Raw genomic sequence first — 16,860 nt, 5'->3', positions numbered from 1 at the left:
AAATAACTTGTCTTCTAAAATATCGCAAGTAATAATATTATGACTTATTTACAAACGGCAAATAGTTTGTTGCTGACTGTCAGTATTTATTATTTATAAACTCTCCGTTTCTCGTTTCTCTAGTTATTATTCTTACAAGTAACCTAAGCGATTTCAGGAAACACGGCCTGGAAGAATGATCCCAGCCTCAGGATTTACAACTTCCCAATAGGGTTTAAAGTGTTAATCTTCAAAGAGACTCAGTTTGTTTCCTGCATAATGGCCTTAAAGGGGGTTCAGAAGAACACAGGCTTGGGTGGGGGGGGGGTTGAGGTGTTGTCAGGAAATAAACTCCTGTCATGTGACGTGCGAGCTGGATTCCAGTTGGTTCATGTCCTGTGCCAGCACCCCACTTTAGGCGAATGCCCTTAATACTTCGTTAAAGTTAAATAAAACTGGGGCAACTAGCGCTCCATGTTTTTTTCAGAACAGACGCAACCCCTCTTTCCAGCTTTCGTTTGGAGTTCAGACCCCGGCTGAAGCACGCTGTGTGTCTAGCTGGTAAGAAAAGACACTGACAGCGGCGTTTTTAGTGTGCAACTTTTATTATTATCCCGATTTGTTTGTTTTGGTTATTAGTTGTATCCCCAGGCAGCGCAGGTTTCAGCAAAAGAAGAGAATGCTGCTACATGTTGTTATAAATAATCTTAGACTGCGGTACTGGTGGTAGCCTTTAAACAACAAATAATACTAAACACGGTGTTTAAAAGCCTATCTGGCTTTCTCCGGGTGTACTACTATACAAAAAAAGGACCAAAAGTGAAGTTTTTAAGAAAGTCACGAAGAATTCTTGCACCGCCACCAAGAAACACAATAATACCCCCCTCCCCGAATGAATCGGGAATAACAGTAACAGAATAAATATTAAAAGGTTTAACTTAATTTAGCTTCCGTATCTTTTACTATTATTAGCTTTAACTTGATTGAAATTCAGTGCTTTAATGTTAAAGTGTTATTACAGCTGACAGTAATAGCTCTTTTTGTAAAACAGTCGCGCTGCGCATGTTGCCATCAGCTGGGTATCCATCCGCATGTAGTTCTCTTCATTTTCATTTGAGCTGTTGATCTTCAGAGAGAGAGAGAGAAGGTGGGGAGGGGGGTATTTTTTTGTTGTGTAATTGTAAATGATTACTGTATTTAGGCTGTCAGACGTTTTTTTCGGCAATTTTCTCTCCAATGGCGGTGGAATTCTAATTTCCATTGTTCTGGGGCCAAAAAAGAACTTAATTCCTCCAAAACGCTATTGATACTTCCAACCAGAAAGTATGAAATATTAAACGGATTCATTATATACTCAATTTGCTGTTATTTCTCATTACGCACAGCAATTTTTCCACTTTCTTTTTGGCACGGCACTCCAAGTCTTATGATAGAGCTCTCTTTTATTATTTAAATCGAGGCATGAGGGCTGAGCTAGAAAAAATAATTTCAATCCCTCGGCCTAGTTTGTAATTCTGATTGGCAACTCAATATACAGAGGCTGGGGGAACAGTAATAATGCTCATGACAAAGAATAATATTACCACTCTGTTATTGTTTTTAAATGAATGAATAATTGCTAAACAAATACAATGCCGTTAGACTCTGGAAATCGTGCCATGCGGTGCCTGCTGATCGCCGTGTCCCTTTATTCCTCACGATGTCAGTGCAACTATGTAAATCTATTTGACATGTTTTCATTTGGATAAAACTTTAATATTGTGAGTGTGGCAAATCGGATGCAAATGTTGTTTTCATTTCAAGCTGATTTTGAAGCCCTCTCTTCAGCCAACATATTTTCCCGGAGAATCAGAGATGGCAGTGACAGCCATCTTTACTGTCACCGTGCTGCTCTTTCACTCCCAGCGCCGGGGCTCGGGGATAATTACAGCTACACGCCGCTTTGGCCGCGGAAAAGAAGGACGAGGGCCTTTTCTTTCTTTCTCCCTTCTTCCTTTACTTTTATCCCCCCCTGTTCGTTAGACAGCTCAGGGGAAAAGTAAGAACTGACCCAGAAAAAACTTTGGCGGTATTGTCGAGCAAATTCAACCGCAGCAAAGGAAGGCGCCATACTAAACCACATGGTTACCTGTCCATGTAAGGTGTGATACGTGTGTATATAATATACACTGTACATTTCTGTACATCTATATTTGTTAGATGCGTGTGCGCGCATGTATAAGACCATATTTGCAAAAGCGCTTTAATATTCAGTGGGATAACTGAGTCTTTTGTACGTTGTGTGGTGGGCAGCATATGAGACCAATAAAAAAAGTGGCCTTTGGGTCAATTCGTAAAGGATGAAGGAAGATATAATCACACATGGAGTACAGAACACAATTCTTTGTGCTTTCTTCGCATATTTGGGAGTGGGGAGGGGTAGAGGGGCTTCATAAGTTTAATATTTTCTGAGTGTGACCTTTGTCTTTAATACAATGACTTGCCAATAATGATATATTGTATCTTTAGGGGATGTGCAGCCAGTTAGTGTATAACGGGGTGGTGGGAGATGGCCACTAATCTCTAGGTTGACTGAAAATAATCTATGTGCTCCATAATGTATGTTTTTGGGGAAAAAGGCAAATATTAAAAAAAACGTGCTTCTTGTCAATGGTTCCGATGGAATAAATAATGTAACAGCTCTTTGGAATGTTTGAGAAAACAGATATCTACACAGTGAAATTGACTCTGACAGTCCTGTACAAACTGCAGCACTAATGCTCCCATATTGCCATGAACCACATGTTAAACCCCAATGCCTGGGGAACTTGCATTTCATGCTAAGAAGAGGTAAAACAAATTTACCTAAGCTTTAAGATAAACAATAATGGTTAGCAATTTGAAACCATTTTGTACAATTTAGGTAATAAAACCCCACAAATTTCAACCTTTTGATGTCAAATGGCTGGCAATTTCCAGGCTGAGGGAGTACAGAGACGGGGTAGGGGAGGGGGTGATGTTTTTCTTTTGCCCAGGTTTTGGAAAGATAAAGATGTACAATTATTCCCCATTATGTAAACATTCAGATGTATGTTTGAAAGGCATTATAGAGATAATCCATTGCAGGTTTTCTTCAAGTCACGTGGGAATATTGCAGAAGGGCCTTCACTTGCTTTTTGCTCTAAGATCTTAAGAACAGTATTTAGAGAAGGGAGTTACTTTGAACCTTCCCATGAAGCAGTCATTTACATTCTGAGTGTGCCTGTATTTACAGACTTTTTTTTTATGGGTGCCATATTTCTGCAGATCAACAGGTCTGGTTTTCGTATCTGTGATGTAGAATACTTACACACGCAAAATAAAAGACATCAGTGCAGGGCTGATGAGTGAGACCTCTGTGCCGATCCTTCTGGCCTTGTGTTCTTGTGGAGAAGGAAAGTTCTGAACAGTGTATGTACCAGTACAATACATCAGACTTTGAGGCTACGCTGTTTTCCAGCTTTCTCTGGATCAGCCTTATTCTTTTCCTTGATCGGGTCACTTCTACCAATCAGAATTTCCCTACTTTATTCCCGTTCTTAAAAAAAAATCACCTCATGTTATCTTAGGCCTGTAAAAACACCTGGACTTTCATTGTAATTAACTGTTATTCATTATTTATGGGGAAATACAGGGAGCAGTGTAATCACTGCCTCATTAGGTCTGTATTCTAATGAATGGTTAAGTATTTGCCAAACTGCATGACAAAAAACATTTCTACGACAACAGATGTGGAGTAATTAGAGGAGGCTTAAGTTGTCTTAGGGAAGTGTGAAAAGTGATCACTAGCTGAAAAGTTTATCACCCCAACCCTGACCAACCCCCACCCCTGCCCACCCCTCCCCAGCCTTAAAACATGCACACACAGCTCTGCATGGGCTCATCCTCTGAGGAAAGCAGGCAGAGGGTTTGTGTTTGGGCGTGGAGAGTCTGTGCCGTTGGCTCATATCAATGTGAAAGCCATTTTAACATAAAAATCTAATTGATCAGACCTATTAGCCATTCCGAAGTGAGCACAGGCCCATAATGGGCTATCTATCAGCATGGAGCCCCCATAAAGCCATTAACACCTTTTGTTGTTCCCCTCCTGTTTTCTAAACATGCTGAGAAGTTCAAAAAGGCAAACTAGGCAATCTGTTAGCCTCGCAGAGAACTAAGAGCCATTTCAGACTGTGCTACCTTGTCAGCTGACATCCCTCTCCTTGCTGGCAAAATACTGAGACCCCTGACGCTAAGTAAGTCTTTATTTACTTATGAAGCTGTGAGACAGTTAGGTTGTGGCTGATTAGGAAGGTGTCAGCTTCTTGCTTTGCCGGGAGCTAATTCCTCGCAAGGCACTGGCCACCTTGCTCTCATTGACGTGTCTTCACCAGGCTCCACATCTCTCCCCAGAAAGCAGCACATAACCGGAGCTCGGAGTGGGATTTTTTTTCCCCCTCTCGTTCTTGCCTTTGGCAAGTTGGCAAATTGTGTTACTAACATGGGTACACGTGTTAAGTTGGATCAATTGTTTGTTTTACAGGCTGCTAATATTAAACAGTGGGAGAATGTAATTAGAGAAGAGGCACTCTTCTGTTTGTGGAGACAACAAAGGGAGGAAAAAAACACGAAATCGAAGGAAAAGCTCAGGGAGGTATCGGCTGTAGATTTGTACGGGAAATTAAAATAATAAACCTTTCAGAGGAAGCATTGGATTCAATAAAGTTGTCACTGGTGTCCTACTGTGCTTTCTTGGTTTGTAGCCTTAAGCCAAATTTAGTGTTTATACTGAACCCTGGAAAGTCAGGCATGAAAGTCTATAATATCTGATTATTCCCACTCCATTTTTACAAGTTTGCTTTGTTCTGATCAAAGGCCTGCTTTGAAATGTTTCATAGCTACTGCAGGCTTGTGTCCTTTGCTTTGCAGACAGGCCTAGCTGTTGCACTTGCCAAGAAATTGCCCGCAATGGAGCGAATGGAGGAACAATGCTGGTCTCCCTCTCGCTTTCCTCCTCTTTATTCTCCCGAAGAAACGTTTGTTCACGATTCGACATTGGCAAATTTTGAAAACGCACCCCCCGTCATCTTTGTTAACGTGTAAAAGCCTGGTCATTTCACGAGCAATCCCAGAATGCATGGCGCCTGGGCAGGGTGCTGACGTGTCTGAGTGGCCCTAGATAGTGGGTCTGCTGGAGAGGAGTGGGGCCACCTGTCTTTCTGGGCATGAGCACCGTGACGCCGGCGTTTATTACATGCAGGAGAGAAGAGGCTGTGTGAGCAGTACGGTTCTGCTGGAGATCAGCACTCGGGATGAGCCGGAGCTCGGAAAACCTTCTCAGCTGTGCTGCGCTAATGGGTGCATGTCTGACCTCGGGGTACAACATGACAGCATATCCATCTTGCCTGCTGGAGGTGTTCCTCCTACTGCCTGCCCCGCTGAACAGCATCTGAGAAGCCCACCCACACTCCCCAGGAGGGGGCCGGTGGGAGACTGGGAACGCCGCAGAGAGGAATGGGAAGCTGAAGTGTGGGGCCCTGCATGTGGAACAGAAACCCTAAAACAGACAGAAAAAAGGCCTCGCCTGACGTGTTGTCATACAGGACTCAGGACTTCTGTAGTAGCAAAGTGTGGCAAAACAGTTCAGGAGATCAGGGTGACTGTGATGCCTGACCTCTCTTGATGGCAGCTATGCTGAGGGTGACATTGATTATGATTATTATTTTCTTTCTTCCACGATTTTTCCTTTTTTTTTTCTGAAATGCAGAGCTCCAATCATCTGGATTGCAATGCAACTATTTTTTTATTTGCATTTTGTTTTATTTATTTTTTTTAGCAGTTGGACATCCTAAACGAAAGAAACCAAAATGAAGATCCTGGATCCAGGGGAAACTTTCTTTGTTGTTGTTGCTGAAAGCTTTTCCGTGGTAAAGAAGAAGCTTGGGCGCAGTTGGTGCAGCTTTGGGTTGTGGACACAGTGTTTAAATAGCGTGAACTGAAGCAGAGCGCTGAAAACAAAAGGAAAATAAAAAATAAAATGCAGCCGGGGAGGAACGGAACAGCTCTCTGATTAACATGAAGCACTGTGTCTTTGAACCCGGTTATGAGGTACAGCCTAGGGAGGGTCATTAATGAAAACACAGAGACAGGCACATCTGTGACTAAACAGTTAGTCTTTCCCTGCCTACTGCTGAGCACACTGCTACTCAATGTGGCATTGTTTACTCACAATTAAACTCTTTACCATTAATTTATCTTTCAGATGCTGAATTGGTCACACAGGTTCGAATCCCACAGCCGGGACAGATGTGTTCGGTACACTTGTTTAAACACGGCGCTCATTAGGAAGCAAAGCGTGTATGGCAAGCCGATTACCTGCGCCGAGCAAGACGCTCCATCATAGCGGGTCCTCTGGAGGCCTGGGGACCGGTACAGCTGGCTCCGGGGCTCCCCTGCCTTTGCAATAATGAGTGACAGGCAGGCCCTGGGCTGGCGCAGCGTCACGCCAGGCTGTACACCGCACCCCTCCACCAGCACCGCAGAGCTGCGCGCCTGGAAACATCCACTTTGTTGTCACCCCGAATTTCACACAAAAGATAACTGACGTGAGCAGACAAACACCAGCGTCTCCTCTCGGTCCTGCGCAGGCAAACTCGTATTCCGTCACACGCCACTACGCGCTAATGCGCCGATTCTTGTTTGATTTTGATTTTTTTTTTTTAAATCGGCTTCTTTCTGGTGTGTAAGGTTGTGATCTAAATACCGAGGGGGTGCGTGCGCCTGGCCCAGATGTGCGGGACCCCGAATCATTTTGGCGAGCAGTTAAAAATAATGTCGCGTCAGCTGACGCGCAGTTCTTTAAAAAAGGCTATATATTTAGTCTTTTTAATGATCATAAACACGTAAGGCCATAGCCTTTCTTGATCTTTAGATACAGACGGTACAGGTTAAACCATTTGTGAAGAGTTTGGTAAAAGAAAAGTTTTTTGTGTGTATTTTTTTGGGGGGTAAACGCACTATCCTTTGAAGTTGGTTTTCAGGCCATTAAGCCCCATTTCCTATTCAAAAAAGTCCTTGTGTGGCAGTCATTTGTCTACAACAATGGGCTCTAATGAGTTAAGGTTTTTGTTTGTTGCCCTGGGATCTCATTCTCCAGCCCCTAATGGCTACAGACAGCGATTCACAGGCTGCCCAGGTTTATGGTGCATTGTAATGAGATGCAGCTGTGGTGAAAACCGCCTGTAAAGTTAGAGTGGGCAGAGGAAGGTTACAGCAGGGTTCAGAGGTCGCTACATTGTTGTACTGCCAAGCTGAAGTATATATAAGAACCTGTAAATGTTATTTATCTCATTCAGTTAAAACGCCTCCTCCAGGACCCCCTTGTGTCAGGACATTAAGGTAGCCAATTACACAGTGAGCTGTTTGAATGGGGTTAATTTTTCTGTTTTGTCATTAAGTGCTCCTTGATTGGCAAAGCGCGCATAATTGGTGATCATTAAGGGCTGTAAAACTGTTCCAGTGTTCGAAAGTGATTTCTGAATGAAGACAGATCTCTCTCTGACTCATCTTTTCATGAAATTCCAGTTAAAAGTGAGATGAGCTGGGAGTTCGGGCAAGACTAATACGACTGTCTCTATTCTCTAATGGCTGCCACCTTTTAACCACTTCCATTCATCCATTTGTCTTCCAGTTCGGGGCTATGGGGGAGCTGGAACCTATCTCAAGCATGGGTGCGAGGTGGGGTACACCCTGGTTGGGACCCAGTTCCATCGCAGGGCAGACACACAGGCACACACACAGTCAATCTTAGGTCCACATGAACATGGGGAGAACATACAAACTCCACGCAGACAACACCGCCTGCAACTGAACCCAGGGCCCCAGCACTGCGAGGCATTAATGCTGACTACTGCACCACTGTGGTACCCATTAACCACTTCCATTCACTCAAGATATAAGAAGCCCAGGGAACGATAAATAAACCACATTATTACACACCCACACAAGGAAATCCAGAGTTAATGTAATTGATGAAGAGCCATTTCCTTACGTCCTGTGTCTGTTGCCTAAGAAAAATCAGGTACATGTGTAAAAATAGCATCCAGCAATGGGGTCCCTCTCTGGTCTTTCTGAAATGTTGGCCGGTCTGCTCAAGCCCAGCACACCTGGGATTTTTCGCCAATGGTCTGCACTGATCCTGACAGAGTTAAATTGAATTTCCACGACAGGGGAGAAGGGTTCCCACCTACGATAGGCAGTCTCTGGTCCTGACAGACTGGCGACCAGGCTGTAACCTGAACTAAACAAAAAGACAATCGCTAAAATCAAACTGACCCCTGCCACTCTTTCCTCCCTCGACTCAGTTAATCTTAATTGAATCAGCCTCACAAAAGATGTTGACACTGAGAGATTGCACAAACCTGGGAGGCCCAGCCGACTGGAGAGAAACCCTGAAAAACTCCCTTTATTCATTAATTTGTCCCTTCGCTTCCATTTTCCTCATCCCTCAATGTCTTCACCAGATAATGTCCCACGGAGAATTTGATCTCTCACTGTGGTCTTATTCATAGGGTTCCAATTTTTCAGCCTTGTCCAGCTTCCCTCGGCCCAAAGAAAAAGACTGTCCTTTATCCCCAATACCTGTGATGACAAGATGTTTTCACCACCCAGCTCTGCAATGTGGCTCTTCATCTAAAAGACGCCAATTAGCAGAAGCAATACGTCTTGGGGTTGGAATGCAAAAGATAAAAAGAGGAAGCAAGGCCCTTTCAGTAACGTGTGCTTAAGTGCAGCATAGATACAATTTCGATTAAAAGGTCATATTTCCACATGCACTGAGGGCTTTGGAGAAGTAAACAAATTGCTAAAAAAAATCGTTGATGGCAATACACAAGTTCTGGACTTCATGATGCACAATGCTTTTTGTGTTGCATTGCAGAGTCTGTGCTCATGGTGATCTCTGCAGTGATGCAGGGGGTGCTATGGGTGGTAGCAAATCAAATCAAGGTTTGCAGTACAAAGTCATTCTTCGTCACATACCCTGGCGTGCATTTTGGTCCCAGACCCTGTGGGTTCCTCGCCCAGACCGTGTCCAATGTTATTCTGTGGTCATTAAAAATCCCAGGGCGTTTCTCGAAAAGAGTAGGGGTGTAACCCTGGCGTCCTGGCCAAATTTCCCATCGGCCTTTATCAATCATGGCCTCCTAACAATCCCCTTCTATGAATTGGCTTCATTACTCTGCTCTCCTCCCCACTGATCACTGATGTGTGGTGAGTGTTCTGGCGCACTATGGCTGCCATCGCATCATCCAGGTGGGGCTGCACATTGGTGGTGTCCCCATTACCTGTAAAGCGCTTTGAGTGGAGTGTCCAGAAAAGCGCTATATAAGTGTAAGCAATTATTATTATTATTATTATTATTATTATTATTATTATTATTATTCCTCAAAGGTCAAAGTATTTCCTAAGAATCTGGAATGCTAGGCCTCTTCCACTGTCCCTTTGCTGTAACCTGGTGGAAATGTGGAAACAGGAATGTTGAATCTTAATAATGTTCCTTGGAATTTACCATTGGGTTAGAAAGTGTTCTGATTTATTTTAATAACAAGAAAAAGAATACAGACAGGAGGGTTGTGCAACATCCCACTAAATATTTCTGTCTGTTAGATTTCTTCCTCCTGTCAGTTGTGTGGCCTGGATATATGATATTCGTGCAGTCTTCCAAGTCCACGTGCTACACTTCTGTAGGAGACTTAATAACATTTTCAATTGAATATATTCCTAGCACATCAAACACTGTGGTATTAACACTGCCAGCTCAACACAGGCTCGTAGCTTTTAAATGAGTGAAAGTGAATATTTAGCAAGAGTGGCCTCCTTTGAGACTTATGGCTTCAGGACTGTAGCGACTCTGGAGGACTGATTAAAACTCTGTAGTTTGCTGCTCAACACAATATGCTTTCTCGTCTCGCTCACAGATAGATCATGGCACAAAGCAGGTTAGTTTTTCCTTAAATACCCATTTTTTTGTACAAAAGACTAAAACAACAGCTGAAGGATATGACTACATACTGTATATGTATATTTACTGCTGAGTTCAGAGGTTTTTCTTGCTGTGTTAAACACTGCATATTTGTTCCTGAAAGCACTGCAGTGATTATGTTATAAAGATTTGGATACATATGAAGATTTTAAAACGATTGTCCTGGGGGTGAATTTATCATTATTTTAATTTGTAGAAATGACAATATAAAAATGGCATTTTACAGATGTTGATGCAGTGAAAATATATTTTTAGAGTGTATAATTGTAATACCATAAGAATTGAAATAAGTGTTTAAATAAGTATTATTTGTTAAGGTCCATATAATTGCTGAGCGCAGATATGCTGTGTGTTGCTCTAGAAGAAAAGTTGATGGAGGAACAGAGGTGCAGGCAGTTCTTATTAGCTCTGATAAAGAATGAAAATGTGAGAATGCAAATCTCTGTTGTCCCTGTGTATCTACCCCAGGATTCTGATGAAGCCAAACAAGACAAAGACACATCTGTGAATTCAAATTAAATGTGTTAAAGCTTTGCTTTAAAGACTTGTCTACTGCACTTTAGGATAAAAAATACAATGTAAGGCCAGTGGTTGTGTGCTGTTATTTGATCATTTCTGCTACCACTACGATGTAGAGTCTCTGTTCTGGATAAGAGGAAAGACACCAGATAATAGCTCCAGGCAAACTTCATTCATTATGCATGTACATTATTCATACAATTATTGATAATGCTTTTCATAATAGTGATTATTCATACATTAATTATTGCAGTTACTAATGTTAGTATTAAAGATATTATTATTAATGTTGAATCATTTGAATAGTAATGTGGCCCAAGCAGTTCTCCTGAGTCATTTATTTCAAAGCTGTGAAGATATTCCATTGAAGGTAAAGTGCACCACAGAGAACAGCCATAAGGTGTATTTCTAAAAGTCGTTCTACAAATAGTGCCTACAAAAGGTCTTTCCATTCCAGACTTAGACATCTCTGATTAGTATATAAAAGAACTGCCGCAGTATGCAAACATTGTTGTTGACGCTGTGTGTTTATAAATTTTAATAGAGCACTGATAGATCACAGCAACGAGACATTTTCTGGCTTGGTTCTGCAGAATTACAAGCAACACTGTCTGCCAATATTGATCCTGCCCATTTGTTTTGCATGAACGCAGTCTTTTCTTGGATTGTTATCCTGGAAAATAAATACATGAAGCTGTTCTGATATAATTAAGAAAGAGGGACATTTACAGCTTGTCAAAATGTCAGAAAATGGATTGAGATGCTTTACAATCATTGGTCAGGGGGACAATCCTAAAAAGCTCTGTGCAGTTTTGCTTTTAATTTTATACTCAAGGTTAACACTGGGCTCGGTTTATTCACACCTGCTGTGTCAGCAGACATGATTTTTCATGGTGTTAAAGTATGTTTTATAGGGGGGAAAAAGACAAGTAAAAAAAAAAGACCACATCATTGTCTTGTCAGTGGCAGAAATGGGTTTCTGGTTTAAACCCTGTCAGAGGTTGAGATTGCAATGGAGCTTTAGAGTTTTTGGTCAAGACTGAGAGTTAAAATGGAGTGGGACAACACTAATCCAATAATACTGTGGTCTAGTATTGTGGGTTGTTTGTAACAGCTTTTCTGTTTTGCATTATAATGCAGTGGGATTGAATGACATGCAGTGCGAGAGCACTACAGCAGTGTCCAAAACTCCCTGCTTTCCTGCTGCTGAGCATTTTTCTGTTCTCTTTTAGAAGACGAGGTCTGGAGAGAATGGATGTTCAGCGCTTGTGTATTCACCCACTTCATCTGCAGTCAATAAATAGCAAATCTCTTTCCAACGCAGGCCTTATTGCCCAGGAAGTCAGTTGTAACTGACCTTTAAGTTGGCCATTTAGTAAAATAACATTATCAGACCAGGTCCTACTACTTACCATGAAACACTAGATGCCTTCTGCGTTCTGGTGCTGAATTTGTTTCCAGTCTCGCAGGCAGCGTTGCGATGAAAACTCTTCTGACAGCCGGGGCTTTATGACGATCAAGTTACCTGTCTGTGTGTTGCATTACAAAAAAGCACATTTTCTACTTAGAATCTGCAGTAATGCTATTCTCATCGATACAATCTGAGAAACTGTGTTATTTCAGGGGTCTTTTTAAGGCCGTTTGTTCTGTAATTGTCTTTAAACCAGTTTTCATCTCTGAGTGATGTTCATTGCCAACTGGGCTGAAAATAAATTTAGCAGTTTGTAATGACTGTAATGCAAGCAAAGCCCACTCTTAGTGTGGGGCCTGGAGACTGAATTCTTCCTCTTCCTGAAATAGTTGCAAAAGCTCAGCCCTGTTATATGATTGCACCTTCAGCCCAGACTCTGTGGGGAAGCTTTTCTTGGCAATGTTAAACAATTTATTAAGTTATTTGTTTCTGCTATTATTTATTTATTCAGAATCATATATTATTCTGTTTGCATTTGTATTTTCTGTTTACATTTTCTTTAACTCCTGCACTATTGAAAGGCCCAGCAATTTTTTCATTATTACAGTTATAATTTTAAAATTAAAAAATAATTGAAGTGTTTGTGAGGCGACTGTTTTATTTAGTTACATGTGCGGCAATGGAGTTGGGTGGAAACACGTACTTAATCTTAATTTGTTTTTTTTTAACTGTTGAATTTCAACACAACACACTGAGGCTGTGATTCATGTATGTTGCACTAGTAGTGTGTTACTGTATTGAATTGTGCTTGGCATGGCATGGGGTTTAGGTGTTAGGTGGGGTTTAAGGACATTCCTGATAACGAGAAGGTGATCCTTCTGAAAATCAGTTGGAAGTCTTGTATCACTGTGCGTTTTTAAATGGACAAATACGCTCTATACCACATCTCCAAAGGCCATGTGAGTCCATTGAATGTGAACCTGCCTGAACAGATACCCCCCAATAATACTGGGGTAAAATATATATAAACACAGTGGTTCCAACAAAGCAAACTTAATCTAACCGGACTGCTACCTGGGTTTCGTCCACTTTCGTAGCTGTCCTGAGAGCCTCGCAGCCTGCTAGCACTTGAAATACACCATATGAGATGCTGAGCTAAAAAAGGCTTTGTATCGGCGGTACTTAAACAGCAGGCCTCCACACACTGTGGGGAAAAGTGGAAAATGCTGGATCTGGCTCAGTATTGCTAACAACACCACTTTCCCATCTCCTTTGTAGACATTAAATCTCCCCTGGTAGTCCTTGGAAGGAGTATACGGTTGTCAGTTTTTAAAAAAACAGCGTAGTAATTGAGTGTTGATCCTCCTTTAAGATAAATTCCATACAGTAATTCCTATAAACCTTGGCAGCCAGAGGCAAGAGATTTCCTGTTTCTAAATGGCAACTGGGATTTTTGATTAAACAAGGGAAATTATACAGAATGATGGGGCTTCTTTAATTAAACTAATTAAACAATGCCATTAATAAAATATAACAAAAATGAGCTGTTTACAAAGCAGAAGAATATAAATAAAAGGAGAATTTTCCAGTGTGTTTTTGAAAGGGTTCTTATGTGATGGCAGTCCTCCATACATATATAAAACAGGGCTGTTTGTTCACTGACACAGTCAGACAGTCACACAGGCAGGAACGATATAAGATGTACTGCTTGTAGTACTGTATAGGACCATAAAAGCAGAGATTTATCATTACTTGATATCCACATTTGAAAGAGCTGCTCACAAAAAGCAAAGACCGTGTTCCGTTTAAATCCTTTTAAATAAGTGCTCAGCACATGTAAATCGATAAACAGTACATTGTGCTTTCAGAGTCAGCATTAACTTTAAAGCATACGAGAGCCTGTCAGAACTTAAGTGAATGATGTTATGTACTGTATACTATTATAGATATGCTTTGAAAGGGACAAAAATGATGTGCACATACACGTGCATCAATACAAGGCTCGAGTATTCAAGGAGTTTGTCCATGTGCACTCAATGTGCTCTCTAGGTTTGTCCCAAGATTTTCTGGGGCTGGGGCAGGATTTTGTCTGGGTGAAAAAACCTGGGTCTGTGACAGGGGTGAAGGGCACTAGACATTGTGTCACCATACTGCCAGGACTTTGCGGTTGTTTTCTGTTTTTTTTGTTTTTAAATTAACCTGGGCCTTGTTTTTACATTTCCAGTTTCTTCTCCAGGGCTGGGCCCAGAGGGGTGTGTATACAGAGCAAAGAGGAAAGACTTTAATCTCCTGCTTCACCACAGGTGCAGTGTGGACCACAGCAGTGCCATCTTCCCCATGGAGCCATGACTGGCCAGCGCTCCCCACCCTCCTGGCTTTGGAGAGACCACCCAGCGGTGGAGAGAGTGAGAAGACAGCTCTCTGCAGTCAGCTGTCCTTTCCCTCTGCAGGTATTGGGTGTCGCCAAGCCGTCATTGACTAATTCAGGTAGGGAGCTGCGTCAGCATGCGTAGGCTGCAACAGAACAAAGTAAAGGTTTATTCCAGGCTGAAAAGAGAAGAAAGGAAACGCAGCGTTTCGGCTGTGGAGCCTTTTCTGGGCGTGGAGGTGGTTGGGAAGCCTGGTCTTGGAGCAGATCGTTTCGAAGAGATGGAATGCTGGTTTAGTGAGAGAACAGGGCAAGTATCCCAGGGAGGAAGAGAAGGAATGCCGAAGAGATGTAGAAAAAGATTTAGAGGAAAGGCATAGTGGGTCACAGCAGAAGTAGGCTGAAGTAGTTCAAGCAGGGAGCTGCGTCAGCATGCGCAGGCTGGAAAGGAACGAGTAAAGGTTTATTCCATGCTGAAAAGAGAAGAAAGGAAACAAAACATTTTTCTTCTTCTTCTTTCATTGACTAATTCATACCTATCCAGGTGACCATTATTAGTTCATTTTTTAAAGTATTTTTCCCCACTCAGGATGCTTTTACACCCATGATTCTGCAGTTACAAATCCGAGAAATCAGGTTAATTAAACCTCTCTAACTGCCCAGCCACCCAGGTTCCACATATAAATGATTTCCTTTTTGTCCCACTTTGTCTAGTTTTCGGTTTTTCTCCTGGTGGAGCTGTGGTTGAGGCAAAAGTTTGTCATCCTACAGCAAAGTACCCAAGACAGGTCTTGCACCAGGTTGATCTCTTTAGGTGACTAATTTACAAAGGGGTGACCTCTTTTAAGGTGAATACTGAATGAGCAACAGACACTGACCCCAACCATTTACTAACATTAATCACAGGGGGGATGAGGAATGTTTGAGTGTGCTTGCTGAAAGGCACTCTCTTTTCAAGACATTGATCAAACAGGCTACAGGTATCTTTTCATCACAACACATTCATCAAGGGCTGCCTTATCAGTTTGAAGGGCTTGAATATGTAAATTTGATTTCTGCCATTGATAAGGGAGATTGGAATTATTCTTGGTTCCATTCCATCAGGTGCTGATAGCAGCGTTTGCTGTGAAACTCTAACAAGATCTAACATTATCCTAGTGATTTTCTGTTTTGTTTTTGATGATAAAGGCCTACAGTGTAAATTGTGCAGTTTCCAACACAAAAGCCAGAGCTGTAGTGAGGTGTAGGCACTTCCCCAGACTCTGGTGATAGGAAGTGCATGGGTTCGAGTTCGGCAGAGAGATCACCTGGACCCATTCTGTCAATCGATGTTCATTCTGGTATCGCCCCCTTCTCCTGCAGCCACAGATACAACACCACAGGTGCTTATTAGAGACACAGACAGAGCTACAGGCCTTTTCCCCCTTTAGCTTGGTAGAATATTCCTTTGGAGCCCATAACAGCAGAGCTCTTTTTCATGGAAGCCAACTTATACAAGCTATACACTTTTCCCAAGCATTGGGTTGTGTGCAGCAGAATGCAGCATCTATAGAAAATTAATCGTGTACTTACTATCTTAATTGTACTGTTGCTTTCTTTTCCAAAGACTTTTTTGTGACTAAGAAATAATTGTGACCTACTTCATCATACTCAGGCTGCAAAAAACCATTCTTACAGAAAGACAGACAATGGTGTGGGCTGCACATCACATTTTAGGTGGCTTCTGTGGTTTTTAAATGAAGATCGTGCAGTCTGGGAGTAGCTTGTTGGGATCTAAAGCAGAGGTCAGGTGTGTTTGTGTGGAGAAAGTCTTGGCAATCAGAAGTATTGACACTATTTAGACTCCTTACGAATTGCTCTAATGTTTAACCTGCTTATAAAGGCCATCAGGCACACTATCTTATCAGCTGTGTTAATAGGTGTGATCCAGCTAAACTATGAAAGAATTATTAGCTGACAAAAGATTCTGTCAGATATCTGCAATAAAATGGGTTACAATTGGATCGTAAGTGATTAAAAGTAGTCTATAAATAAATATAATTGTGCACAGATATGCTTTTAACGATAAGAAGATGTGGGAGGCTTAAGAGCCAACATTCTCATTGTGTAGGTCATTAACATAAAATAGCAGCTAGGCCTGCAAGCTAATGTAACTTCAGGAGACCCTCACACAACAGCCAAATAAAGCAAACGCAGCACTAGGTTATAATGTCCACAATTCTGCCTCACAACACAATTTACAGTTTAACACAATGAATGCCAGAGTTCCCATACAGTCCCGAAGTTGTACAAAGCCTTTGAAATGCTGGAGACGTGACATCAAGCTACAGAAACTGGCTTCTGATAAGAGACGAGGTTGAAACCGCGACACAAAGAGTTAAACGCCAGCTTTCTTGTGAGTTGCTAGTGAAAACAGAGCTTGCACTGATAGGCTTTTTAACTCAATCAAGCTGCCGTGTCTAAGTGTTCTTAACACAAATGTGATCCCGGAGTTTAAAAATGATCGTCGGCTGATGTAAGTGTTCGTGAGGATCAGAGGAAACA

General features: G+C 42.0%; 2 long non-coding RNA genes across 5 annotated transcripts in view; one reads left to right on the top strand and one right to left on the bottom strand.

The window, feature by feature from the left end:
• The first annotated feature begins 401 nt into the window (after nt 1-401).
• Nucleotides 402-16,860, top strand: part of LOC148644602 (uncharacterized) — an 81,064-nt gene continuing 64,605 nt past the window's right edge. For 2 of the 4 annotated variants that reach the window (XR_015928699.1, XR_015928701.1), the window contains exons 1-2: nt 402-540; nt 14,252-14,398. This is a non-coding gene — a long non-coding RNA (uncharacterized LOC148644602). Of the gene's footprint in view, nt 541-14,251; nt 14,436-16,860 lie in introns of all 4 variants that reach the window. The other 2 variants (XR_015928698.1, XR_015928700.1) reach the window with 1 other exon arrangement.
• LOC148644603 (uncharacterized) lies at nt 5,775-6,633 on the bottom strand. Its single transcript, XR_015928702.1, has 2 exons — nt 6,352-6,633; nt 5,775-5,984 (listed from the first exon to the last, which is right to left on the bottom strand). It is a non-coding gene; the product is annotated as an uncharacterized LOC148644603 (long non-coding RNA).

The sequence above is a fragment of the Lepisosteus platostomus genome, chromosome 20 (genome assembly GCF_059453375.1).
Source record: "Lepisosteus platostomus isolate fLepPlt1 chromosome 20, fLepPlt1.hap1, whole genome shotgun sequence".
Taxonomy (NCBI): Eukaryota; Metazoa; Chordata; class Actinopteri; order Semionotiformes; family Lepisosteidae; genus Lepisosteus; species Lepisosteus platostomus.
The sequence above is the reverse complement of the archived record's forward strand: the minus strand, read 5'-3'. Positions and strand labels throughout refer to the sequence as shown.